General features: G+C 42.8%; 1 long non-coding RNA gene across 1 annotated transcript; it reads left to right on the plus strand.

Moving 5' to 3' along the window:
• The first annotated feature begins 1,674 nt into the window (after positions 1–1,674).
• On the plus strand, positions 1,675–26,750 carry LOC115088863. Its single transcript, XR_003855944.1, has 3 exons — positions 1,675–1,755; positions 22,047–22,224; positions 25,400–26,750. It is a non-coding gene; the product is annotated as an uncharacterized LOC115088863 (long non-coding RNA).

Genomic DNA, 26,750 nt, shown 5'->3' on the forward strand with positions numbered 1-26,750 from the left:
GTGTTGACTCCAGGAATAGTCCAGGAATGGAATCTTCTTCTTGGCAAGTGACTGGCCTAATCACCACCCAGTCCTTATGCTGTTTACAACGCAATGCTGATATTATATATTGGCACTTCTCTGCACCACACTTTGCCCATGGACAAGTACGCCCTTCTCCTAGCTAGCAGAGGAGTAGAGCACCTTAAGGCCTGATTCTTCTGTGCCATGCAAATCAATTTGTTATGGTAGCACTTGCAAGGTACACTGTTTTGCTGTTGTCTTAGGGGAGCTAAGAAGAGTTAGGCCATTGCAGCAAGGGGGTGGGGATGAGAGGGGCAGCCACCCAGAGTGTAAAGCCTTTTGGGAAGCTGACTGAAATGCAAGTATAGTGCAGTAGTTAATAATGTGAAGGCAGGCAAAAAGAAGTTCCAGCCTGCTGTAGTAAACATGGAAGGCTGGCTGCCCCCTCCCTCTCCACAACCTCCCCCCTCTCTCCACTCCTGCCTATGTTGGGATTTGTTCCCCCCCCTCCCCAACTTTTGAAGGTATCAGTTTAGGTTTAAACATTATTTTTTTTTTACAAAAAAGTAAATAACTGCATCCGTTTCCAGGGGTACGTTTCCTGCATGTGTAGATTTGAAACAAACCAGGGCTAAGGTGGCCCTGGTTGGTCAATCTGCACATGTACGGCACCCTGGGAGTGGGTCCCTCGGGGGTATATATATATCTAGACATCCTCCTCCTTCCTCATGGTTTTTTATTCCCCCAACGGCCTACCTGTTCTAGTTCTTTCCTCCCTCCCACCCAATGTTTTCACGTTCTGTATTATTGTTTTTTACTTCATTCATTGCTGGTATTACTTGTCGCAGTTGGTAGGGGGGCCCGAGCTCTGATTTTTGTATTGTTATTTTTGTGTGCACAATTTTGTATTGTTGTAATATTAAATACAATAGGGATGGGGGGGGGGGGGGGGCAGGCCTTGGGGAAGATGAAAACCCCGGAGCAGATGCGGTGCGGCGGGGTTCATTGGCCGTGTCGCGGGTCCTCTCTGCTGGGTCGTGGCAGGGAGGGACTGTTCCGGCAGAGGACTGGCAGAGGGGGGAATGGAGGTGGCGCTGCTTTGGAAGCTGTTTTTTTTTTTTGGGCTGTTGGCGGTACTGCTGGTTGTAACGGGCCAGCCCAGAGCTTGGCCGGAAGTGGGATGGGGTTAGAACTGAAGCTGGAATTGGAGGTATTGTAATGGCTTGTTTACTGGGCTCGAGCTGAGTTGTGAATTTGTTAATAAACTGTTGGGCCCTATTTAACCCATTGTGCTTTGTCTGCCTCTTTGTTATGGATAAAAGGTTCAGAAGAAGGACAGCAAGGCCAACATCCCCATGTTATGAGCTATGAAGAATGTCACTTTTCTCTTATCCTTCAGGTTGAGGGGGAGGGAAGAGGGGGATTGTGGAAGGAGAAAGGATCAGTTATCAGATGGGAACGTTTGCCTGCCCCCCCCCCCCCCCCCCGGGTGCTGAAATTCCTAGTTATAGCTCTGCAGGGGAGAGGTGGGAGTGAAGGTGGACAGATAGATTTGGATAGGGACAGAAAAAGGGTCTAAAGTCTGAGGCGAGACCAGATAAGTAAACATTGCCTAATTTTTCTCTGCTTCAACTCCTGTCTTCCTACCTAGTAGTCTGCATTTCTTCTCAGCAAGAACAGATGTTTGTGAGACAAAGCAACGCAGTTGTGGGCATTAAAAAAAGAGGGCAATTTTCAAAGCGATTTATGCAGGTAAAAAGTGTCTTTCCTTTTTTAATTGACTGTCTGAAAATTGCCAAAGCAGCTGAAAGTCAGCATGCGACACACCTAACTTTACTTGTGCACAGAAGAATTATTCTCAGGGGGCACGTTTTGGTCAGGAAAGCGAAAACAACATGCACAGATTGTATATTCAAATCTGTGCTATTTTAGCTTCAAAAGTTCTGGCACTAAAAACAGGTGCGCACGTCCACAGGTGCTCTGTACCTGCAACAAATATCGAAGCAGAAGCATGCGCCTACTGCCAATTTGAAAACCGGTGCGAGATCCAGGGGGTTACAACTACCTGCCGAGTCTGTGCCAGTGCAGACAGTTTGACAAAATTGTCCCTTTAAACAGCTGAAATTGATTTTTTTTTTCCTACTCAAAAAACCTTGGTTTTAGAGTTTGATTCTTAGGAAACATCACGCTGCCCTAAAAATATAATGCCAGGCCCGCGCTCACAAAATTATCAATTATCGAGAACACCCCCCCCCCACACACACAATTTATTATTTTATACCCTTTAAAATTCCTTGCTCAGGGCTGCTAGAAAATGTTCAGTGGCACCTAAAAGTAATTGTATGACCTTTTTTTTTTTTCTTTTTGGTGAGCAAAGATTTTCCATGCAAGATATCCTGGTGCGATAGTGCAATGATTCAGTGCAGTGAAGTACATTTTAGGGACGTGCATTCGCACGAGCAGAACGCTTTTGATTGCTTGGAGAACTATTTTTCTGTCACTGTCTGATTTAAATGAAAACCATATCATGAAAGCCTTTGTGCCAATCTCACTTTCAAAGAATTCCGGACATATAACTACGGTACATTTCCACTGGAATTTCTAAATTTTTGCTTCGGGAAACATAATAGCGTACTCTTGGAAGCCAAGCTTTTCAGGTGTTAAGGAAGATTTGTTATAAAGAACATGATTATGTTGGATTTCATGTAATTGAAAGCCAAGGCACACTACATCACAAGGTAGTGGACTACATTTCACTATGCAAACAGCTACAGTGTAGGGACTCTGGAAAAAAAATGCTCTGTATTCCCCTGAGGAGGCATAGAGAGAGCTTTAAATATCATGGAGGTGCTGACTCACTGGATGTTTGCTATCCTGGTCAAGCTGCATATTAATAGGCCCAGTTTTATTGAATTTAGAAGCATCTCTCATGAAAGACTTCTATGCTGTAAGCATGTCAAAACAATAAATGCTAATGCTCTGCTGTTTCACATTTCAAAGGTGACATTTGAAAGGGCCTGAAGAGCCCCCAGTGATAAAATGAGGCTCAGATGTAACTAACCTCACAGCACAGAGCATGCACTTTTTACCCTGGAGGCCAGCAGTATTAGAGAACATGATTCTCTCCTTTTAAAGCACTCTCCACCTTGAAGGCACATTTTCTGTGCTGTGAGGTTACTTTAACCCAGATTGCCTAGTACCTCCAGAGTTCACCAAGAGCAATCTAAGCGAGCATCCTAGGGCTTAGTTGAAGATAACACTGCTAAGGAAGTGCTTTGACTTCCTGAAAACAACACAAACAAAAGTAAAAGGACATTTTTTTTTTATCATAATGCAGCTAGCTGTTTAACATCATTAAGATTCACCTTTTTGATCTTATTTATATTTCATTCCTGAAGGGGGATATTATTTTTAAAAAGTTCTTCCTGCTTAGTCATCACCAGCAACAGGAATCTAAGGGGCCGGTGCAATACAGTGCGTTCACACGAGTGCACTGTTTAACCCGCTGTCGGACGCGGGTTAAATAGGTGCTAATCAACCCCCTAATGCAATATGGGGATTAGCGCCTATTTAACGCGCGTCCGTCGCGGAGTGAATGAGTTAGCGCTCATCACATGCAAAAGCATGTGAATAAGGCACAGAAGAGTTCAGAGAAACACCCACACACAAAACTTCAATTCCCTAAAATGGCCACCCCGCTCTCTTCTTTGCTCTAAAGCTTCTGCTGCTTTAATTCTTCAGCCCACCAGCAAAATGTACTAAAGCATTAAAAAAATTAAAGAAAACATACATAATCCATGTTTGTCACAGAAAAACTCAGAGAAGCACCTACACACAGCACCACAATAGACTAAAATGACCACCAGAACCGTGTGTTAAATTTTACTCCTGCTCTGAGCCAGGTGTTAAATTTCCTGTGTTAAAAAGCACACACTAAAATGTTTCTCTGCTCACACAGCTCTCTGCAATAGCCTATAATAGATAATAGCTTCATTTCAATATGATTTGCACGAACCCATGCTTAGCATTCCAGGGGGGTTTTCAGCACTAAAGCCCATATTACATACATGAGTAAGTTTAGCGCCCAAAAAAACCTGTTGTAGACTCAACGCAGCTTATTACATCTGCTCCCATGTCTCTATCACTCCACAGGGAGGTTCTTCCATGCATCCAGCATCCTTTCTAAAAAGAAATATTTCTTTAGAATACTCCTGAGTCTATCTCCTTTTCACGTCATCCCACGACCCTTCATTCTGGCGTCTCTTTTCCATTGAAAGAGATCCATCTCCTACTCTGTAGTATTTAAATGTCTCTGTCATATCTCCCCTATTTAACCTTTCCTCTAGGGCATGCATGTTTAAATATTTAAGTCTGTATCCATGTGCTTTACAATGAAGATTGTTGACCATTTTAAAAATCACCCTCTGAACCGATCCATCCTAATCATATCCTTTTGTAGATGAAGTCTCTAGAACTGTACACAGTATTCCAAATGAGATCTCACCAGGGATTTACTGTATACAGAGGCAATTTTACCTCCTTTTTTTTTCAGCACCCAAGCACTTCTGTGGCTTTTGCTGTTGCCTCGTCCACCTGGTTCACCACCTTATTAAGATCACCAGATATGACCATCCACCGAATCCGTTTAGAATGAACAGAAAATGACTTCATTCATTGCATGATTTTCATTTGTTAAAAATGAATGCACATCCCTAATAAGCAAAAGGTCTAATTTCATGACTTGCATGCGTTCTGTTATCAGTTGATGGAACAGTTCTCCCTGCAGAGAATCCAGGATCTCACTGCTTCTAGTAGAAGACATCACAGCCAGAATGTCTGAATCAACAACTGACAGATTGAAATATCCATTTATCCTTTCATAATAATTTTGTGAAGATCCTCCATTAATTCTCTATTTCTTCTGTCTGCGATGAAGGTCTGTGTATTATACCAATATAAACAGATATTCCAGTCCCTGTTTCCAGATTAACCCACAGTGCCTCCTTCTTACCTCATAAGACCTGCAGTTCTGTTGTTTAATGTAGCACCATTCCTTCCTTTCTGAATAGATTGAAGCTCAGTATAACTCTATCCCAGTCATGGTTTTCTGTGTACCATGTCTCTGTGTCAGCCACTACATCCAGGTCAGCCTCTTTCATGACTGCCTCTAGATCCAGGATTTTATTTCCCATATTATGAGCATTAGTGTACATAGCTTTTCAGATGCTGCCCTTTTTTTCCCATTTCTATACACGTTAAATCTTTTACTCACCTGAGGTTTTCATTCCCCCATCCCCAACAGGTCAGCTGATAAATGCACAGCTTGAGATAACTTATTCTACCAATTTGGAACCACATTAGAAAAACAATGATTTCAGGCCAAAGCTGAGTTCAAGGCTTTGGTTGATGGAATAATTAGATTATTACCCCCTTGTGGAATGTATGGGACCAACTAATCAGTCAAATTGGTGGGGGCCATATCATATTGAGCCTTAAATGCCGATGTTAAATATTTAGATTTAATATGCCAAAAACCAGTAGCCAGTGAAAAGCGATTAGAATGGGTGAAACCCGTTTTCTGAATTTTGCCTGAATAAGCAGTATAGCTGAAGCGTTTTGAATTAGCTGTAAATATCCTGTACATTTTTCTGGTAAACACATGTACAGGACATTACAGTAATCAATATGTGACAGCACAATAGTATATCATATTTGTGCAAAGTCTACCTGAAGAAAAAATGGCCGAATAACTCTTAACTGTCACAAATTATAAAAACAAGATTAGAGAGGCATCAGGACACTTAGTCTATGTACTTGATCTTTTGCTTAAATTATGATCCCAACCCACTTAACACAAAGGCGGGAGCACTGTACATTTTTCCTTCCTACCACCAATACTTTTGTTTTCCAATGATTTATTTTCAGTTTCTTTATACAGAAATGAAAGAAACAACGAAAGTAATTTCCCTTTGCAGCTAAGCAATCTAACAGAATAACATGGTCCATTGTCTCAAGTGCTGCACTCAAGTTAAAAAGAACAAAAAACAGTTTCTCCAATGGATAATCAAAACCAATTGACAAAACTGGTTTAGTACTGTGGATTCACCTGAAACCAGATAAGCAATTATTCAGCACATTGTTATCATCAATAAAATCCAAAATACATTGAAGAATTACTTTTTCTATCATCTTGGATAAAAAAAGGACATTCAAAACAGGTTGATAGCTTTTTGGTTTGGAAATATCTAAGGCCTAGATTCATCAAAATGTGATAATTATCATATAGAATAAGGAATAGTGGAATAAGGAAAAGAGGCATGACTCTGGTAATTCATGAGTTACCATGGTTCGCATAGGTATTTTATTGCACCATGCGTTAAAATTATCACACCCCACGATATTTGTACTTTGCAAGTTGTAAAGTCCCCAGTCACGCATTTCTGAGAGAGAGAGAGAGAGAGCACCAGGGCCTCTAGGGTGGCATACATAGTAGTCAACTATTTATACAACTATAGGAGGGCCAGCTAGTAACTCGAGGTGAAGTTTTGGTGGTGGTCCAGGGTTTTGTGGCCAGTTTTACATGCACAGTGAGACTTACAAAGCACAGTAGACCTCGGTGAAGAATTGATGTGATTTGGAGTGAGGAAAGTCAGACTAAAGTTAGATTACTTCAGTGTTCTCTCGCTCTAGCTTGATAGTACCCTGGTAGAGAATCCATCAAGCTAGAGCGAGAGAACATTGTAGAAATCTCATCTTTGTGTGACTTTCCTCACTCCAAATCATGTCAAATCTTCACTGAGGTCTACTATGCTGTTTGTTCATCTTACTGTGCATGTAAAACTGGCCCCAAAACCCTAGACCACCACTAAAGCCTCACCTCCAGATACTAGCTGGCCCTCCTATAGCTGTATAAATAGTTGACTAAAGGCCGGACTTTAAAAGATTTATGTGCGTACAGTGCCTTACGCTCTGGCCTATTTTATAAAGGCCCGGTGACGAGCGTAAAGCCCCGGGACATGTCTAAGTCCTGGGGCTTGCAAAAGGGGGTGGTCCAGGGGTGGGGCATGGGTGGGGCAGGGTGGTCCAGGGGCAAGTGGGGGCAGGGCCAGAGACCTCCGACAGCGGCCATTTGCCGCTGTGTCAGGGGATCGCGTGCCGGCGGGCTGCTGGTGTGCGCAACCTGTGCCTGCCTCCAGGCAGGCGCAAAAGTTTTGATAATAATTTTTGTGGGGTTAGAATAGGGCTAGGGGGGGAAATGTTAGGGGAAGGGGTGGGAAGGTTAGCTTAGGGGGCCTGGGAGGGAACGGGGGAAGCCCGCGGATGTCGGCACTAGTGTGCACCCCCTTGCACGCACCGATCCACGATTTTATAACTTGCGCACGCCTGCACGCATGAGTTATAAAATCAGGCGTACATGTGTGCACGCCAGGTAATATGCACACATGTACTCCCACGCGCAGGTCTTAAAATCTACCCCTAAGTGTGCCGCCTCAGGGGCTCTCTCTCTCTCACTCTCTCTCTCCCCAAAACAGAATTTGTGATATTTATCATTTTTATCACAAATTGCATTTGAGGCATATCACACAGCTTAACGCCAGGAAAAATAACATCACGTGTGTAATAACTATCGCATGTGTTAATACCATAATGCATTTTGATAAATGACCCTGTAAATTTGGTTTCTTAAGGAGGTGTCTAACTAAAGCTATAAAACTACCTTGAGAGCCTGAGGGAAGAAATAAATTTTGAAAGGAATTGTTTGTTACTGAGGTAAAAATTTCACAGTCTGCTACTCTAATACTAATCAACTTAATGGACCTCAAGAAGAATTAAAGCATTTTGCCACACTGAAAATTTCACAGGAGTTTATAACTGGATCTTGAAACAATTTTGAATAATGTCTTTTTCACCATTAATATTTTGGCTTTATATAATTTGATCTGGGTGCTGCAGTATTATTTGTCTGCAATGCTCTTTGACATATATGAGGTTATCTCACTGTGATAAACAGATTGTTTTAGGATTCAAAATTCATCTGTGAATCATGGCCGAATCTTCTTATGCCTAGTTAGTATTATTTATTTTCAGGTCAACTTTTAAACTTGTGTAATGCCCCCACGACCGCTTACCTCGCAGGGCATTCCTGGGTTCGGGACTGACCTGGCAGGAGCCCCCTAGGACAGACTCCATCTGTCCTCACGTTTTTGGCTCCTGGTGCCTCCACCTGGGAAGAAGGTGTGAGCGGGTGGGATTCCCCTCCCTTCACCCCAGGAAACAAATAGGACTGTGAAAAAGGCTGGCAGTATGTACAAATATATACAGGTAGACTATACAAGCATACACATTTCTATGTACATGGTTAATAGGATGTCAAACAGCACACTTATCTATTCATGGTTAATAGTCTCAGTCTACACAACAATACACATTTCTACAAGGTAGCAAGAATATTTAGTATTTGGCAATTTGGTGTTGTTGGCCTCCACAATATACCACCAAATAGAATAGAAGGGACCTCTTGTGTTCTCACTTACTCAAGCATTATTATTATCCGCCCCTTTTTATCCCAAGTCTCACCCATGTGAACAGATGCAACTGGGCTAAACGGTTTGCGTAAATGCTGGGGTCCACACCCTCATGGAGGACCTGACTCTGTCTCCTGGTCTGTGGCTGGGATCCACGCCCTCCTGGGGGGAACTGATTCCACCTCCTAGACTGCCACTGTGGTCCGCTCCCTCCTGGGGGATCCAACTCCACCTCCTAGTCTGCAGCTGGGTTCCACACCCTTCTCAGGGACATGACTCTACCTCCCAGTCTACTGCTGGGGTTCCTGCCCTCTTGAGGGACCTGACTATACCTCCCAGACTGTCATTGGGGTCTATGCCCCTAGGGAGATCTGACTCAGCACCCTGGTCTACCACTGGGGTCCATGCCCTACTGGGGGATGGTGAATCTGCCCCCCCAATCTGCTGCTGGGGGTTCCCCCACTCAAGATTGGGGAGACCACTCCACCTCCAGGCCAGCTGCTGAAAGTGTTACCTGGCTTGGGTTTACAGCTCCACTAGGCTCATGGCTGTTTTAATGTTCAGTGGTTCTGGCCCTCTGCAGTCCCAGCTTTCAGTGATTTTTAGCTCCTCAAAGCTCATCTTTGTGGTCAGTCATGTGCTGTTACTCAGTCTGGATAAGCCACCTTCTCTCAGCCTGGCTTTTGCTTTATCTGTTGTCTGACCTTGATTAGGTTACTTTCTTTCAGCCAAAAAGCCAAGACCCAAGCAGGACCGTGGAGAGAAAATATATGTACAATCCTCCATCCTGTCTAGCCATATCCTTCTGTTGTCTGGGAACTCGGCACCCAAGTGTCTGAATACCCTTTGTTAGTCAGTATGACAATCTATTTGCTTCCTAGGACTGTTCCCCAGTACATTACTCTCATAAATCACTTTCCAAGTTATAGTTCTATAATTTAGGAGTTTGAATCCTCTGATTTTAAGAGATATTGCCTACAAAATTACCAGCAGAGGACCAGGGGGCTGTGACATGCAAATCCCCTACCTGAATCTCTGATTAATCTATTTATTGGCCATTTAAGTACCTTCACAGTAAGGGGTATTTTGGGTTTCCTGAGCTGGTGGCTCAAGTTACATAACTGCATTGTTCTCTTTTTTTTCTCTGATGTAGTTCACTTAAATGGTAGCGTGCTCAAACCTCCATCTCTTGTAAGGAAGGGTTCACGCTTCCCCACTTAAATTTCTTCTTGTCCTCAACAAGATGTCTCTCTCTTGCATGTACCTCCCCTTTAGACCAAAGTCCCAAGGGATTACTTCATTAGTTTAGGGTAACAGGCAGTCACCTATTTGTGTGCTACTGTCAGTGGGACATTCACTGTATTTCCAAGACTATCATAAGTGAACTTTATTGTGAGCTACACAGTCTTACTGTTCTTCTGGGCTCACAGGTTGGCAGTAGAACCAATACCTGAGCCTCTGTAGTTTCTGATTCTCTTTGAGGGTGAATATCACCTGTGGCACCTCTTTCCCTCTCTTGTTGCAGGTTGTCCATCCTTCTCTTGCCATCTGTACCACCCTCAGTCCTATCATTACTCTGGAAGGCTTCTTGGGACTTCTTTACATTCCCAGGAACTGTCTTACTAATTCCCCATCATGTGCCTGTTGATTAGTGGTATGGTCTCTCCAATGTGTCTCCCCTCACATATCTCTTCCTCTGAATCTTTAATCCCGATGGGGATTACTGTCAAACTCCCAATGAGGTTGGGTCTCAGGTCTTATTGTTACCCTTCTTCTTGGTCAAGGTGGAGGGATTCATATCTAGATTTGGGTTCCCCCAGGGAAAATACCAATTGTCCAATCTGCAGGAGATGGTTTCTGTGTACCATTTTTATTGGTCCTTCACCCCACCCTGGCCTTACCCAGTAAACAGGTAGGTTGTTCAGTTTTTCCCCAACAACATAGGGGATAGAACTCCACCTATTAGCAATTTTGTGCCTCCCAGTCAGCCCCCAGTTTTCTAAGAGAACTCTGTCCCCTGCCGTCAAGTCATTCTGCCTCATCTTCTGGTCATATTGGTGCTTGTTTCTCTGGCTCAGTTTGTAGGCAGACTCTGCAGCCAACTTATAGGCTGCCCCCAACTGTTCTTTTATCCTCTTCACATAGCTTTAAAATGTCTGAAGCAATGACCCATCTCTGAAACCCCAAAACAAAAATTAATTGGCAACCGGGCCTTTCGCCCAAACATCTGAAAATAGGGTGCAGTTGTAAGCATGTACCAAATAGCTCACATACTGGCTCCAGTTTCTCTTTTGAGCTGGCTTCAATATCCCCAACATGTTTAGAAGTGTTCTGTTAAACCTCTCGGGCTCTGGGTCTTCCTGGGGATGATAGGGAGAGGTGTGTGACTTCATAACCCCAGCCACCTGCACCATTTCTTTAATGAGTCTGCTTTCAAAATCCCTTCCCTGGTCAGAGTGTATCCAGGCTGGGAGTCCATTGTTCACAAAGAATTTCTCCTATAATCCTTGGGCAACAGTCTCTGCTCTCTGGTCGTTGGTGAGGTATGCCTGTGCATACCTGCTGAAATGGTCTGTCATGACCAGAATATTCTCTTTACACTGGGAATCCATTTCTAAAGTCAAGAAGTCTATACAAACCAATCGATAGGGCCTTGACTAGTAATGTTTACAGTCTCTGCTACTCTGTGCGGTAGGGTCTTTCTTTTTATACAAAATGTATTGTGCTTGTTCAGGCCAATAAAATCTGTCCCTTACCAGTTGTAGGACCTTCTCTGCCCCCATATGACCCATGTCATCATGGAGAGACTGTAGCACATTTCTGTGGAATTTTTGTGGTAAACCGTTGTTCGGTATGACCTGAATTGGTATCTGTCCTTTCTCTGTACAGTACCTTATTCTGCACAAATAGTCGATCTCACTCTCTGATGAGCAACCGAATGTCTGGGTGGCTTTGATGGACTGCTTGTATCCCCAGATTTTTCTCCTTGACTCTGAGCACATCACCAATTAAGGGATCAGTCTGTTGTCGAATGTCCTGCAAAGTCAATCTTGGCATATTAGTGGAGACCAGAGACACAACATCACAGTAGGCAGGGGGAATGCTGTCAGAAGTAGGGGGCCCAAGATGCTGCAGCACAACATAAGTTCTCAGTACACCTTCATTCCCATTCCCCGCCTGATTATACACTGCTGTCACTACAGTCTCCTATAAATTGCACCAATCCCCCTGGATAGTGTCACTCCTATGGGGCCACCAGGACAGTGCATCTGTGTTCCTGTTTATATTTCCAGGACGGTATTACAAACTGAATTTGTAAAAGGAATGCTGCCAGTCACTGATGCCCTATTGCAACCAATTTTTCAATGTTGAAACATAAGTCAGTGGATTATTGTCTGTTTTCACCTTAAACTCAACCCCATAAAGGTATTCCCTGAATTTGTCCACAACTGCCTACTTAACGGCTAAGAACTCCAGTTTATGAGCAGGGTTGTTTCTCTCAGTTTTACTCAGACTGAGGCTTGCATAGGCCACAGATGTTAGTCCTTCTGGATGTGGCTGATATAAAACTGCCCCTAAGCCCTCCAGGCAAGCATCTATATGCAGTTCATATAGTCTTCCTAGGTCAGCAAAAGCAAGTACTGGTGCATTACACAGTAGGGATGTGAATCGTTTTTTGACAAATTAAAATATCATCCGATATTTTTTAAATAATCAAAAATCATTAAAGAGTGCGATACAATAGAAATTCCCCCAATTTATCGTGAAAAATCATTAATCGGACTTTTCAGCTTGGAGAAGAGACGGCTGAGGGGGGATATGATAGAGGTGTTTAAAATCATGAGAGGTCTAGAACAGGGTAGATGTGAATCGGTTATTTACTCTTTCGGATAATAGAAAGACTAAGGGGCACTCCATGAAGTTAGCGTGTGGCACATTTAAAACTAATCGTAGAAAGTTCTTTTTCACTCAATGCACAATTAAACTCTGGAATTTATAGCCAGAGGATATGGTTAGTGCAGTTAGAATAGCTGTGTTTAAAAAAGGATTGGATAAGTTCTTGGAGGAGAAGTCCATTACCTGCTATTAATTAAGTTGACTTAGAAAATAGCCACTGTTATTACTAGCAATGGTAACATGGAATAGACTTAGTTTTTGGGTACTTGCCAGGTTCTTATGGCCTGGATTGGCCACTGTTGGAAACAGGATGCTGGGCTTGATGGACCCTTGGTCTGACCCAGTATGGCATGTTCTTATTCTCTAATGTTCTTATGTTCTTATCTGAGCATCAGATGTAGCAGCTGTAGCAGCAGCGGCTTTTTGTTGTTCTTCTTCTATTCTGAGCTCTTCTTTTTTAAGGGCTGCTTCTTGTTCAACGTACTGTACGCGTGTTATAGCTGCTTCAGACTTTGCTTTCTTTAAGGAGGATGATAGAGCCGAGTTGAGAGCGGCTCGAGTGCCTTGACCTGTGTGACCTTGTAGACCTTGAAATACATTTGGAGGCACGAGAGTGCTGAGAGCCTATCTCGCTCAATGGGTAATCTGCTTCTGCTGAGCAGTGTTGGCCTGGGAGAATCCCACTGTATCTAAACCATCTCCTTCCACTCCGCTGAAAGGTCCATGCCAATGCTGGGGTCCAAGCCTTGCTGGGGGTCTGACTCCACATCCCAGACTCTCAATGGGATTCATGCCCTCCTGGGGGAATTGACTCCACCTTCTGGACTGCCACTAGGGTCCATGGTCTTCTGGGAGACTTGACTCCACCTCCAAATCTGCCACTGGGGTCCCTGCCTTCCTGGGGGACCTGACTCTGCATCCAAGTCTGCTGCTGGGGTCCATACCCTGCTGGGAGATGCAACTCTGCCTCCTGGTCTATGCTGAGGTCCACATCCTCCTGGGGGACCCAACTCTGTCTACTGGATGGTCACTGGAGTGTCCTTGCTCAAGGGGGATCAATTGATCTCCAGATCTGCCACTGGGGTCCCATCTCTTAAGGGGGAGGACCACACCACCTCCTTGGCTAATACTGTCCTTCAGTTTTCTTCTCTCAGTTGGAAGATTTTCTATGGCTTGGATTTACAGCTCCACTAGACTTATGGTTGTTTTAGCATGCAGTAGCTCTGGCCCACTGCAGTCTTATATTTTAGTATTTTTAGCTCTGCTAAGCTTATGACCTGTCACATGGTGTTATCCAGCCTGGATTTTGCTTTATCTGTTGTCTGACCTTGCAAATGCATGGGTCACTTTCTCTCAGCCAAAAGACCAAGACCTAGGCAATACCAGGAACAGAAAACATATACACACTCCTTTATCCTGCCTGGCCATATCCTCCTGTTGTCCGGGAACTCTGCACACAGGTGTCTGAATACCCTTTGTTAGTCAGTGTGAGAATCTGTTTGTTTCCTAGGACTGTTCCCCAGAACATTACTCTCATAAATCCCATTCCAAGTTATAGTTCTGTTTGAATCCTCTGATTTTAAGAGATATTTCCTACAAAATTACCAGCAGAAGTCCACGGGGCTGTGACATGCAAATCCCCTATCTGAATCTCTGACTAATCTAATTAATGTGACAAACCAAAAAAATATCAAAAATACACCACCTGTACAGCGAACTGTTAAACTAGACAAAAACAATCAAGAGCTGTGCTCTGTCGCTGACATTGAATAAACTTTTGATGAATGATGTATTGTATTTTGTGTTTGTTTTAATAAAGTGAGTACCTACACAATGAATGGAATAATTTGTAAAAATTATGTGTATGAATTAATTTAACAAAAATGATGAATGGAGTCGGAGAAAGGTTTCATACATGGTGTAGGTACCCAGCACCTCTGTAAGGTGATCTTATAATCATTAACCTTCCTCCTCCTCCTCAGATGCTTTTAACAATTTTTTAAGAATTGTGTTTGTAATTAGTGTTGTCCCGAAGGACGCCTGAAGACTCTTCCCTGGCAATATAATATTTTCAAATGCGTACACCGCAAAAATTAACTAAATGAAACTCTATGAACTGTCAATAAAGGGTATAAAAACAGACTTCCCCGATTCTAGTTGGTGTATCCATCTTCTTGTGAATTATCCCGACATGTTTCAGACATGAATGCCTTTCCTCAGGGAGTTTGATGTCTGCTGGAAACCAACTTCACGGAGTCTGTAACCCTTTGCTCAACGATTCCTCCAGAGCTCAAAGATTTTGCCACTCTTTGAGCTCTGGAGGAATCGTTGAGCAAAGGGTTACAGACTCCGTGAAGTTGGTTTCCAGCAGACATCAAACTCCCTGAGGAAAGGCATTCATGTCTGAAACATGTCGGGATAATTCACAAGAAGATGGACACACCAACTAGAATCGGGGAAGTCTGTTTTTATACCCTTTATTGACAGTTCATAGAGTTTCATTTAGTTAATTTTTGCGGTGTACGCATTTGAAAATATTATATTGCCACGGAAGAGTCTTCAGGCGTCCTTCGGGACAACACTAATTACAAACACAATTCTTAAAAAATTGTTAAAAGCATCTGAGGAGGAGGAGGAAGGTTAATGATTATAAGATCACCTTACAGAGGTGCTGGGTACCTACACCATGTATGAAACCTTGCTCCGACTCCATTCATCATTTTTGTTAAATTAATTCATACACATAATTTTTACAAATTATTCCATTCATTGTGTAGGTACTCACTTTATTAAAACAAACATAAAATACAATACATCATTCATCAAAAGTTTATTCAATGTCAGCGACAGAGCACAGCTCTTGATTGTTTTAATCTAATTAATGGCCATTTAACTACCTTCACAGTAAGGGGTATTTTGGGTTTCCTGGGCTGGTGACTCAAGTTGCATAGCTGCATTGGTCTCTTTTTTTTCTTCTCTGCTGCAGTTCACTTAAATGGTAACATGCTGAAACCTCCGCTCTTGTGTGTGGGGAGGAGAGGGTTCACTTTTTGCTTCTAAGTCTTTGCAGCCATTTTCAACATGACTGCCTCAGCTTGTATTTCCTCATGGGACTGCACTATGCCCCTGATCACATGACTGTCGGAGCCAAGGGGAGCACAGAGAAGGCATGGCCAAAAAGAATGCTGGAGAAGACAAGAATTTTCAAATCTGGCCAGGGTGTTTATTCTAGTTAGTGATAGAGCAAGAGAGCAGAAGTTAGCCTGTGATTCTGCCTAATCATGCCTGCTATCTCCGGCAGGGATCTCAGAATGAGTATCCCAGCTCTGCTAGGCAGTGGGATGTGTTCCAGGCACTGGGTCAAGATCCACTGATCCAGGGACTCCTTCACAGTTATTCATCTACATCATACATATAGTATGTCTGTGAATTACAATAAATCCAAGTTCTTTGTTGTATCCAATATTAACTCTTAAATCCCTGGTCCCATCACCAAACCCCAAGGGGTGGAAGGGGCATCATTTCACACACCCTGGTTGAATTCTTTGTGTGCTTCATTATCACTTGTTGCCCTCAGGGGGCCTAGAGATAAGTGTATATGTTCATGCATGAATATGACTGAACTCAGTGTATATAACTTTGAATGCTCTACTCTAGTGAGCTCATAGATAATCTAAAGGTATGCTAGAATTTGGTACCAATAAATGTAAGGTTACATATTATTCATACTTTGTTGTCCTAAGGGCAGATTGTCAGTGAAAATCAGTTTGCACTGTGTATAGCTGTTCATACCTGTCCATGGTTGTTAACCCCTTATAAGCAGCTTTCTTATCCCAGCCCTGGTTCCTGAAATAATAAAAGCTGCATTGCTTTACCTTGGTGTGTTTATCGATTCACAGATAAAGGAATTGGATGCATTACTAGCATATTCATTTCAAGGTGATCTCTCCTTAGCAGTCTATTCACAGAGCAGAAACTCTTATTATATGGACTACAGCCCTGGGTGGGGCTACATTTGAAACACAAAAATAAACAAAACCATGGTGAAAAGCAGTTCTTGGTGCACCTGTTTATTTGTGCACATGAAAAATGTGAATATAAAAGTATTAAAAGCCCTGGTGGCTTTAGAAGCGTGTGTGCCTTTCAATGCTGATACTCTTTGCCATCCCCAGAAGCTGCTGCTCTATGCAGTTGTAGCCTCTGCTCATCCACTTTTGCCATCCCTGGCAGAGTCTGACTGGACATCACAGAAGGTTTGACTGTTAAAATATAGATGCTAATATACTAAATTGCACTAATGCTTTCACAAGCATTAATGTACATTAACAGCTTTGTTAGTGTGTACAATCTAGTTTATGCAGATTATCAGTGCTTTTCAACAGGCTAAATAGCTCTCAAGGATTTAAATGTAAAAACCTATGCTAACAAGGTAAAAAGATGCAAAACAATGTAAAACAGCTCATTACTTATCAGTGGATAGAAAAATAATGTATGTAAAAATGTGAAAAAGTGAACATAGTCCCATTAATGCAAAAATCTTAATTATACCTCAGAGATGAGTTATTCAAAATAGTGAGGCTAGGTTAATTTGTGGTAAGAATATAGAAATGAGAGTGCGGTTCCATTATTAGTTACCTCTATTGTTTACTAGAGATGAGCTTCGTTTTTTTCTACCAGGTCGTTTTTTGAGTTGGACGCTTTGGGGTAAAGTTCATTTTTCCTCTGTTCGTTTTTTGCAAAAATGAACAAAAAATGAAATGGGGAAAAATGAAACGGGCCCAAAAAATGACGCGGGAAAACGAAGCTGGACCACCAGGGATGTTAGTAAATCTTGGGGAGGGATTGGGATGGTAGGGGGGGTTGTATTACAGTTAATTTTAATGCTTGGGGTGGTTTTTTATTTCAAAAAATAAAATGTGCCCCTCCCCCCCCCCCCCCCGTACAAACCCGAAAAACTAATTTTCCTCGTAGTTTGAGGAAAATCAGTTTCGGGGTTCGGGGCCCCCAACCCACGACGAATTAGGCAATTTCATTGAAATTGCCTAATTCGTGATAAACGAAGCACATCTCTATTGTTTACCAGTGATGGAAAGAATAAAGCTTAAATTACTAACAATGGGCCGGATTTTAAAAAGGTTACACGCACAGGGCCTATTTTAAAAAGGCCCGGTGATGCGTATAAAGCCCCGGGATACGTGAAAGTCCCGGGGCTTGCAAAAAGGGGTGGGGAGGAGGCGGGGCTTGGGTGGTCTAGGGTGGGGCGGGGCCCGAGGCTCCAGGCACAGTGGCTATTTGCTGCTGTGCTTGGGATCATGCGCCAGCAGTCGGCTGGCGTGCGAACTTACTTCAGCCCCAAGGCTGAAGTAAGTTTGGAAACAACAAAAAGAAAACAAAAAAGATAGGGGGAAAAGGGCGGGGGAGGTAGGGGAAGAGAAGGTGGGGTGGGGGGTAAGGGAATGGGGAAGGCAGCACGGCTCGGCGCGTGAAAAGCGCGCATGTTATAAAATCTGGCATACATGTGTGCATGCCGAGTAGCGCACGCACATGTACACCCGCACACAACCTTTTATGTATAAACATTTTTTATTAAATTTCGACAACAAGCAATACAACACTGAGGAGGGTGTGATCCTGATCCCTCCTCAGAACTTGAACACATACATATTAGCCATGGAGCCCCCTCTTCCCCACCCCCCTTCCCATTACCCCTCCCATGAAATCTAGACAGGCGAGCAACTATCTTCCACTTCTGAGTGTTCCAACAAACTGGCAATGTGCACAAAAAAGGATATGAATCAATCATTCACTATTAGGCTATGAGCACAATGTGGGAATGATTGAATGTATGGTTGCCAAACAGCAAGAAATCCTTGCCGTCGGCGTGGGGATAACCTGGATGCCATACATTCCATATTCATTAGGGATGTGAATCGTTTTTTGACGATTTAAAACAATTGTCAGATATATTTTAAATCGTCAAAAATCGTTAAGGGTCGCGATACAATAGAAATTCCCCCGATTTATCATGAAAAATCGTAAATCGGGGGAGAGGGGAGGGTGGGGAAAACCGGCACACCAAAAAAACCCCTAAACCTACCCCGACCCTATAAAACGAATCCCTTACCTTCCCCCACCCTCCCGAACCCCCCCAAAACTTTTTACGAGTACCTGGTGGTCCAGTGGGGGTGCGGGGACCGATCTCCCGCTCTCGGTCCATCGGCGCCATTTTGGCTGCCACTCAAAAATGGCGCCGATGGCCCGATAAAAAAAAAACCCACCCGACCCTTTAAAAATGACCCCTTAGCTTCCCCCACCCTCCCGATCCCCCCAAAACATACCTGGTGGTCTAGTGGTGGTCCCGGGAGCGATCTCCCGTTCTCAGGCCGTCGGCTGCCACTCATAAAGATGGCGCCGATGGCCCTTTGCCCTTACCATATGACAGGGTATCAGTGTCATTTACCTGCCCCTGTCACATGGTAGGAGCACTGGCTGGCTGGCGCCATTTTTAAAGATGGCCGCCACCATCATAAAGATGGCCACCGCCGTATTTAAAGATGGCCACCACCGTTGTAAAGATGGCCGCCACCATCTTTAAAGATGGCGCCGGCCATCCAGTGTTCCTACCATGTGACAGGAGCCGGCCAATGGCACGATATCCTGTCATATGGTAAGGGCAAAGGGCCATCGGCGCCATCTTTATGAGTGGCAGCCGACGGCCTGAGAACGGGAGATTGCTCCCGGGACCACCACTAGACCACCAGGTATGTTTTGGGGGGCTCCGGAGGGTGGGGGAAACTAAGCGGTCATTTTTAAAGGGTCGGGTGGGGGGTTTTTTTATCGGGCCATCGGCGCCATTTTTGAGTGGCAGCCAAAATAGCGCCAATGGCCCGAGAGCGGGAGATCGGTCCCCGCACCCCCACTGGACCACCAGGTAATCGTAAAAAGTTTTGGGGGGGTTCAGGAGGGTGGGGGAAGGTAAGGGGTTAATTTTAAAGGGTCGGGCCTCACTACAAAAAAAATAACGATGTGAATCGGAACCAATTCCGATTCACATCACCCACATCACCCACGATCAGATTTTTTCCCCCCTCTAGCCGAACCCGATCGTTAAGACGATCGGGCACACGATTCACATCTCTAATATTCATCATAGCGCACAACCTACCCCAATGTTTTTCACTAGCTGAGGAGTAATAGTCCAAATTTCCTGTATGATGTTGGAATGGTGTGTTCTTTGCGGTCTTCACAGGATTTCTAATTGTCAACTTCAGTGGGATATGGATTTCAGTTGCAGCATTTTCATGAAAGAGCCTTTACTAGCGTAGCTCCAGAGCTATGGAATATGTAGCCAATTGCAGTGCAGTAGAATTGAGCTATCAAAAATCCTGGAAACAAGTTAAGGCTTTTCTGTTCCCTGGTGCTTGAGTGGGTAAGGGTAAAGTGTTTAGCAGTGTAGAGTGTAATTGTTTTTTTTGTTTGCTTGCTTTTATTTTTTTTTATGGATGTTTTATTGTAAACTGCTCTGATAATTTTCTTTATGGTGCAGTATATACATTTAGAAATAAAGAAATAATAATGCTCACATAGGAAAGATAATTTTCAATAGTGTGCATAAGCAGCACTTTTGTGTATGAGTCAGTGTGTCTAAACTTACAGTAGTATTTTATAAAGTGTCATGGGAACCACATTGTTTATAAAATACTGCACATTTCTACCCTAAAATACATGCATAATTTTCAGTACGTGCATATATTTAAATGCAGGAAAACACATATTTTCACTACCTATTTTATAAAAGAATGCCCATATATTTTATATAAGTAATCATTGTAACATATACACACCATAGCCTTATATTATACATGGATGCATGCCTATGAAAATTACTTATGTGCATCACCGATTAAGCCAGTCCATCCAGCACATCTCCCCGATCCCCTCCAGTCCCTCCAGCATGTTAACCCAGAGCTCTCCAACCCCAAAGCTACAGACACAGATAAATTCACTTTCATGACTTGATAAGGAAGTGTAAAAGTGTACAGATATTTTTGCTAATGAATACATATGCGCCACTTACAAAATATTAACCTGTGCATGAACTTCTGAACCCCGCTCCTTTCACATTTGCACACAGCATTGCTACTACAGGTATACTTTGAGCTCCTGGAAATGAATACTTACGTGCATATGTGGCACATAACTTCCAATTGTACATGCAGAAATGTTTTGAAAATTTACCCCAATGCACTCTTTCATGCTAATAAATGTATACAGACTCATCTGCATGCCATTAACATGGTCTATAAATACAAGATTATTAATGTGTGTTAACAGCTCACTTTAGTGCATTGGCCTCATAGCATAGGCATTGAAAAAAATGCTAGGTAAGTTATAACAACATAAGGTTTATGGAAGATTAAAGAAAGGAAGTGGGAGAAATAAATAATAAAATCAGTGCCCTTAAAAGTGGGGTTACAAGTAGCACTTCTTCTGAAAGAGTTTAAAAATGCATAAAAAGTCTGAAAATATAAAGATTCTCTTAGCAGATAAAGCACGAGAAAAAAGAAAGTTAGAGAAAAAGGAAAGTAATGGAAGAAGTCAGGGAAAGAAAACATGTCAGAAATAATCCGGCAGACTTGACTAGAGCTGCGTGGCAGCAGCAGACATTGGAGACAGATTTATTCCCGCCTGAGGCACATGTAAATATAGTTGACTTGCATGCCCCTGGAGTCACATAAAAGGTGCATTTGACTCTGAGTGAATCAGTTCTAGTAGGCAAGTGTATGGGTAATCCTGAGAGCAAAAAAAAGGGGTCTATACCTCTGGCAAATGACCAAAGTCATCACACTTTTAGAAAAGCAAGTTTGTGCACTGTATATTATGATAATGCTTGCAAAAAGAGCATGCAGGACATATGTTGCACACATTATGATAGGTTACAAGTGTGATTATACAATAAGGCCATGACACACTAAACAATTTATTGTATAGTAAAAAGAAATGCAAGAGCTGCAAAATATTGATTTGGATTTACTATTACTGTTTTTATGTTAGTAGCAATTGAATTTACTAGAAACATAAATGAGTTGGTTGCAGTCTACCTTAAGGGCTTATAGTGGATTGGTGGACTATCAAATGGAAATAATAAACAATAATAATAATAATAAAATTACCCCTCAAAAAATTAAAAAGTGAGTCTTTTCCCTTCATTTTTTTGAGTGCTGCAAAGAGGGTGAGATAAGCAACTGGAAGAGGGCATTAGGGAGCAGTTTAGTATTTTTGGTGTGTGGTATCTTCCCTTTTTTCTTTTTCCATTCATTTGTCTATTCTGTTTCTTGAACGGAGAGTATGTGTGGTTATCTATTAGTTGTTATAAGTCCTAGTATTTGTTGTACTTTATTTGCAGCTGTATGTGTATTATGTTTCAGGAGTGTGTGTGTGTAACTCAATGGCAAGGCATATGTCAGCAGATAGGAATCATTTCTCCCAACCAGTCTGGCCAATTGCCTCTGCTTGCACTGATGTAGATAAGGTTTCTCCTGGCTGTCAAATTATACGAGCTTGGCCACTCCCACTATTCTATAGGTCACCATTGCTCTTCCTTACCTTTACTCCACCCAGTGTGCTTCTATGGAAGTGAACAAGCAATTGGATGTGAAAGGAATATGAGTGTGGAAGAACAAGAGGAAGAAAAAAGAACAAAGAGAGAAGAGAAAAGAAGAAGAAACAAACAGTGTTCTTTAAAGAAGATCAATAATAATGGTGGCCACACTTTACTTATAGGAGTCTAAATGCATAGGTATATACAGTATATACTTACGGTTATGACAATTACAGGAGACATAATCTGCAAACAGTTATATGTAGGCTTCATTGACTCGTGGAGTTTCCCTGACTCTAGGAGGAAGCAAACTGGATCCAGATCAAGATTTTAACCAATGATGGCTGGAAAGTGATGCCTAACTGCTAGTTAACAAACAAAGCAGCCGGCAAGAACTATCTATGCAACTTTATCAAATAAATATTAGGTATGTGAATCGTTTTTGAACGATTAAAATTATCGTCAGATAATTTTAAAATCGTCCAAAATTGTTAGATACGCGATACAATACAAATGCCCCCGATTTATCGTCAGGGGCATTTGTATTGTATCGTTAAATAGGGCGCGGGAAAACCGGCACACCAAAAAAACCCTAAAACCCACCCGAACCTTTAAAACAAATCCCCCACCCTCCCAAACCACCCCCCCCAAAATGTTTTAAATTACCTGGGGTCCAGTGGGGGGGTCCCAACGCGATCTCCTCCCGCTCTCTGGCCACCGCTGCGTTGAGAAATGGCGCCGGTGGCCCTTTGCCCTTATCATGTGACAGGGCAAAGGTAGCGCCGGGCGACGGTCCGTATGACATAGTGAGGGCAAAGGTAGCGCCGGCGCCATTTTGAAGATTGGCAATACGGCCCGCGTGCAGGAGGTCGCTCCCAGACACCCGCTGGACTTTTGGCAAGTCTTGTGGAGGTCAGGAGGCGCCCCCCCCCAAGCTGGCCAAAAGTCCCTGAGGGTCCAGCGGGGGTCCGGGGGCGATCTCCCGCACGCGTGACATCGGGAGCTAGGAACCAAAATGGCGCCGGCGCTACCTTTGCCCTGTCACATGATAAGGGCAAAGGGCCACCGGCGCCATTTCTCAACCCAGCCGTGGCCAGAGAGAGGGAGATCGCGTCGGGACCCCCCCCCCCACTGGACCCCAGGTAATTTAAAACATTTTGGGGGGGTTCGGGAGGGTGGGGGATTTGTTTTAAAGGTTCGGGGTGGGTTTTAGGGTTTTTTTGGTGTGCCGGTTTTCTCGCGCCCTATTTAACGATACAATACAAATGCCCCTGACGATAAATCGGGGGCATTTGTATTGTATCGTGCACTCTAACGATTTTGGACGATTTTAAAATTATCTGACGATAATTTTAATCATTCAAAAACGATTCACATCCCTACTTGTGATTACAGCACACTATTTCCCATTTACAAGCTACTAACGCTAGTGAGGCCATTAGCTGAACATCAGGCTTCTAGATCTCTGTGACCTTATTGGATGGTACCTTGCAATCAGCAACCTGCCAGCAACTGATCTGATTGGGGCTGGGATGTTGTAGCCTGCCGGATCTAACCCAGATGTCTTGTGGCCTGTGATATTTCTGCATTGTGCTTGCTTTATCTGCCCTTTGTTTTCTCCTTATAACGTTGCTTGTTAATCCCTAGTCACCACCAACCTGCTATCACGGGCCTAGTTGTTTTCTGGAGAGTTGTAGTCTGCTGGTACCAATCCAGCTACCCCCATGGTCTCTTTCATGGACTAAAATTGCATGAAAAAGCAACTGAATAGTGGAGTACTCATAGAAAAGTAAAGTGCAACAGAGGAAGCAAAAGTGCTCCAGAACCCATTTGGGGGGATTTTCATCAGGATTCCAAGGATGTAGTAGCATTTCCTGTAAGTGCATATTTACATATCCAGACCCCCGACCCCCACCCCCCCCCCCCCGAGACCATGCATCCACAATATCCCAACACTGCAGATGCAGCCAGCTGGCATCATGAATGGAGTTACGGGAACACATTAGGGGAAACCAGTCACATAGGAGGAGGGAAAGGAAAGGATAGGATACAGGCTGCCGGCATGGAAGAGATGTAAGGGAAAGGTGGAAAGGTTCCTGAAGAGGATGGGAATGGAAACCAAGGAAGCGTAAGAAAATGAAAGAAGCTACACAGAGGGGAGGAAAGACAAGCAGAAGGCAGGCTAGGATGTGGAGGGGTAAGAATTAAACAGGTTAGGAGATCCCAATTGCTATCAGCCTAAAAATGCCAGTTAGTTTCAGGTATGTACGAGGTGTTAATAAAATATCAGTTGGGTTATTGTCAGTGGAATACAACTCATCCTAGTAAGTCTGCAAAAGCATAAAAATCCTTTTGCAACACAGGCTGTTTCTTTGTCACTTCTGGCACAGCCACATCCCTGGCACATTGCCTGCTTGTTTATTACACCACAAACCTTTTGAACAGGTAGCATTCAAGGTGCTTAGTGTCCATGACAAGAACTTTCCAGCCAGTACATTCCTTCGAACTTTAGAAGCTGGTGAGCTAGAAATGAAAATCATTGACCTGTTACTCTTTGCTTCTTTTCTGTTTATTTTTAAAATCTAAAGAGTTGTTTTGAAAGCATGACAAAAGTGTTGCATTTGTGGCATCTTTGCGATGTAAGTTGCACAGCAAAATATGTCACATTTCTTATTTTATCTCAACCAGGTTATATTAATAAGGTTGTTTTTTGGTTTTTTTTAATGTTTGCAACCATAAACCAAAAATGTAAATTGCTAGATACACATTTGCAGGGTTTCTTTGCAAAATGAAGTAGTTTGGTTGTTGTGTTAGTCCAATTGAATGCACAGAAATAAAGATGAACAAATAAAATCAAAAACACAAAAAAATTAAGCTGATATCTTTTTATTTGACTCATACAATATATTTCTTGAGTAGCTTTTGAGAGCTAATACTTATAGATTGGCAATATTTCCTGGTAATGTCATCTATTGTTCATTTTAATTCTGACCTGCCAAAGAGAATATTAGCTCTCAAAAGCCAGTCAAGAAATGTATTACTTGAGTCTAACAAAAGGTATTAGCTTCTTTTTGTTGTTGTTGTTTTTATGTTCAAAATGAAATATTTTTCTCCCAGCCTATGTCTTTAGCAAGGTTCTTTTGAAAACAGAGCACTATAGTTCCGGAGGTCAGGAGAAGAAATTACATTAAAAAAAAAAGGAAAATAAGAATTATAAAGACTGTGTTCTTGTTCTGGTCAATGAACTATAGACAGCAACATTGTTAGAAGCACAAAATAATTCTCTGGAACAAACAGTGCCGTGAAAGCAGTGAACATGTTGAGATAGATGATTTAGAAGATCCTGAGCTTGTCTTTCTCTTTCTTACCATAGGCCACCCTGCCAAGAATCTGCTCTGCTGTGAAAGTCATCATATTATTACTATGCTGCTGCCTTTCCTGCCCTCTCCAGATTTATAGTGGTAACAAAAGGAGCACATCCCAACTCTCTACACTTGGGCTCCAGAGTCAGACAGCCAACAGGAAGATGCAAAGCAGCATTTTCCATTTGCTCCATATTCAGATTTTTTTTTTTTTTTAGAGAAACAAAATGCATGCACACTGTTAAAAAGCAGAAGTCTGTTTTTCTGGAAAGCATAAAAGTAGAAGTAGAAATCTGCCTTATTTTTGGCCCAAGTTACTCAACCAAATTATAGCCTATCAGACGTGGTTTGTTCAGCTCAGTGGAAAAACCACTGCATGGATTGTTTGCCTTGTTGTCTGCTCCTGATTAGGAGTTTGTCAAAGAAAAAAATCCCTGCTACAGTTCAGGAGCACAGCTCAGTTTGCGTAGGTAATATCTTTCCTCTTTTACATCAGTTAAACAAGCAGATGAGTATTGCAATAGCTTGCAGTCAGACATGTAGCCTACAGTCACAGGTATACCACAAAAAATGGTCACTGGGTGGATGTATTTGCTCTCATGCGAGGTAAGGGACCTGAGCTTATGGATCTCAGAAATATTGTAAACATCTCAGGATGTTGTAAACTCGGTTTCCTTGGTGATGATGGTTATTAGCATTGAGCAATGCCTCCATCTCATAGGTTCCTCCTCCACAAGGGTGCCCACTGGTGCCAGAAATGGAAAAAATGTTAGTATGCAAGACAATGGCTTTTTAACAATTTATTTTATTTTTCAAGAAAAAAAATTGTTAGGCAGACTATAAAAAAAGTTGTTATGGAACAAAAATAAAAAAAATATCCTAATATATCCCTCTGCTTCACCTTGCCCCTCATTCTCCCTTCCCTAGTCCCAACGAGGCGCGCGCATGTTATAAAATCCGGGGTCAGCGCGCGCAAGGAAATGCACATATTCCTGTCCCCGGATCTCTCCTGGGGTCAAGGACAACAAGTTACATGCTGAGCCTTGCCACTTGCCATCAGTCCTCAATGCTGCTATTTCCTGAGAGTTTCCTTGAATATTCATGTGACCCCTTCCAGGGCTCTACCAATGGGTAAAGGGGTGCACACTCAGAACCTGCGCTAAGCGCCTACCTCACTCACTTCCAACCTGGAGTGGATTCTCCATTAGGGGGATTAATCTTCAAGGCCCAAGGCATTGGTTATGTCTGTATCGGATTTGCTAATCAGAAGTCTGTTAGTGTTCCAACAAATATTTGGGTTTTTGATTTATAGTAGTGATCCAACAAAAACATTTTACTGAATTAATTTTTTATGAGAAACAA

This window comes from Rhinatrema bivittatum, chromosome 3 (assembly GCF_901001135.1).
Source record: "Rhinatrema bivittatum chromosome 3, aRhiBiv1.1, whole genome shotgun sequence".
NCBI classification, from domain to species: domain Eukaryota; kingdom Metazoa; phylum Chordata; class Amphibia; order Gymnophiona; family Rhinatrematidae; genus Rhinatrema; species Rhinatrema bivittatum.